Below are 2,628 nucleotides of genomic sequence, written 5' to 3'. Positions count from 1 at the left end.
TCATATATGACTCACAACAGATCGTATCAATTTGTTAGAACTTGAAACAAATTGATGCAATAATGCATTAACATATCGATGGCTAATAACAAAACTATACATAAGTTGCCCCGAACATGATTCGAACCCGGGAGCTTTTCCTGTCTATTCAGACTTAACTTGAGGCTTTGTTGACAATTTCAAATCCAAATAAAGCAACTAATTGGACAGTGCGTAGCACTAGGCTTTAATGCATGTCAAATAACAGAGATCAATGATAGTGACGCCCGCTTCTTATAATCGTTTATATATAGGCTAACATATAAACAATATATATATATATATATATATATATATATATATATATCCTTTATATATATATAGGCCTATATACATATGATGTACATAATGTTACACGTCAAAAAACAAAATCAAAATCGTTTTTTGTCATTGTCGTTACAATTCATGAATTTTAAACGGTAAAGACGAGGAATCTGTGATTGTGAAAAATCTCCCTAACCCGAATTCAAACCCCGGGATGTTCTGCTGTCAGGCTGGGCCACTCGAGTTTTTGTTGGGAAGTCGAATGGCTTGTTGAATGGTAATAAGTAAGTATACCATATGTTGATTAAATGTAATATTATATGCGAGATGGATGCTATATGACACATAAGAGCTCTCTGTTTTATTTGGTTTCTGTACATCACTGATTTACTTTCTCTTCTCTGTGTACATATTTATTATCTGCGATATTTTGACAGATGGTCTAATTTTGATTGACTGAATAATTAACATTAAAATGATCACAATTTATATTAAAAATATGGTACGATTAATTACAATATTATTAGTGAACTTCTACGACCTTGGTAGGATTGAACGAACGTTGCAGAGTGAGCACACCATTGGCAGGTGGTGCTCTCAAAATACACTGTGTTAAAGCATAAAGAAATTACTAACTTTGGTAGCTTTGCCTTTAAAACTATAGCAACATATATAATTTTAAAAATACGGTAGTTATTTATAAGTAAAATTAAGCGACTTTCAGGGTTTTCCACTAAAATCGCTCACTTTTCGGTAACATTAGATCTCGCACTACATTTTGATCAATTGACCATGTTGCTAAGCCCCGCCCTTTATGGTTGCTAAGGTCCAACAAAATCGTAAATATACGTAAACACATCATGCGTTTGTGAGACAACACGTGTGTTTGTAGGCACGTACGTAATCATGGCCAGGTTTTGATTGGCAAGTTTTAAGTTTGACACTCTGATTGGTAAGTTGTAAGTTGACACTCCAATTGGTAAGTTGTAAGTTCGACACTCTGATTGGTAAGTTGTAAGTTGACACTCTGAAAATGGTCCATTCTGCTTTATATCACACATGGAAAAGACTGAACTCATGAATATTAATATTTTTCGGAAACTGACTACCAAGCAAGTAAAAACACGTTTACCTCATCTAAATGTAAAATACTATAGTATTATATTTATGTATTTCTTTTTATATTATTTGTGAGTATTTCGTCGGACCTGTCAAATAGTTACTTCAAAAATATTATTATTATTATATTATTATTATTATTATTATTATTATTATTATTATTATTACTGTATTATTATTCAATTTGGCACATAGGTCAGGGGTATACAAAATAGCAATTTGTTTTGTGATTGGCAATCTTTTCATAACGCCATTATGAGTCATAGGGGGTAAAATTATGAGAAAAAAAATTATTGAACCCAAAATCCTGGTACTGGCATCTTAACCACCATTGTTTTTTGTGTGGGCCTATTTCATAAAACTTCGAAACTCGCTTTTAGTATTTACCGTACCTTATTTGTTTTTACTTTCAGGTAGAGAAAATGAATTTATTTCAAATGTGGCTGGTAATGATCGTGTTTACGTATTATCCAGGTAGGCACGACATAAACACCGGGAGCATCGTCCACGCATATTACATCATTTTCCTTAAATAATTTGAAATGTCTCGTCTCTCCATTTGGTGAAAGCAGATATAACCATTTAAGCACAAATAGTTTCATAAATATTGTTACACTACAGGTATTACATTTAAAATAACAATTATCCAACACTTAGTGTCTTCCACATTAGAGGTCTATTGTGCGATTGCCTTCACTTTTCAGAGCGAATCAAGGGGAAAATCAACAGCTTTGGATCAAGTGCGATCCATAGACCGTGGGTATGTGCAGCTGAGGTCGAATACAGTAAAGCTCGAATAGAAGCCCAATGGGCTTAATCTCGAGAAAACCCCATCTCGAATTAAAGCCCCTCCCCTTCTTTAGTTTGCAAGGTAGCCTCGAAAAGACGGCCATCTCGAAAAGGGGTCCATGGGCTTCTTTTCGAGATAATACACTGTAAATGAATTTCAAAGAAACCAAATAAATTAACAACACGCTTGGTTTATATAATAACTTAGTGATATAATGCCGGATAATACACTCCATTATACAGACTGATATTACAGTGGCTCTATTTTTTGTTTTGTAGTACAGGTAGTAATTCCCAAAATTTACAGCATTCATTTAAAAAACAAAAAACAAAAAACCCCTCTGTACTTAGCCTCGAAAAGAAGCCCATCCAAAGTTCGCAAAAAAAAAAAAAAAAAAAAAAAAGAAAAAAAGAAAA

The sequence above is a fragment of the Anneissia japonica genome, unplaced genomic scaffold (assembly GCF_011630105.1).
Source record: "Anneissia japonica isolate Jap-2015-1 unplaced genomic scaffold, ASM1163010v1 scaffold287726_len2788222_cov184, whole genome shotgun sequence".
In the NCBI taxonomy this organism is placed as follows: Eukaryota; Metazoa; Echinodermata; class Crinoidea; order Comatulida; family Comatulidae; genus Anneissia; species Anneissia japonica.
This window is presented reverse-complemented; position numbering follows the sequence as displayed.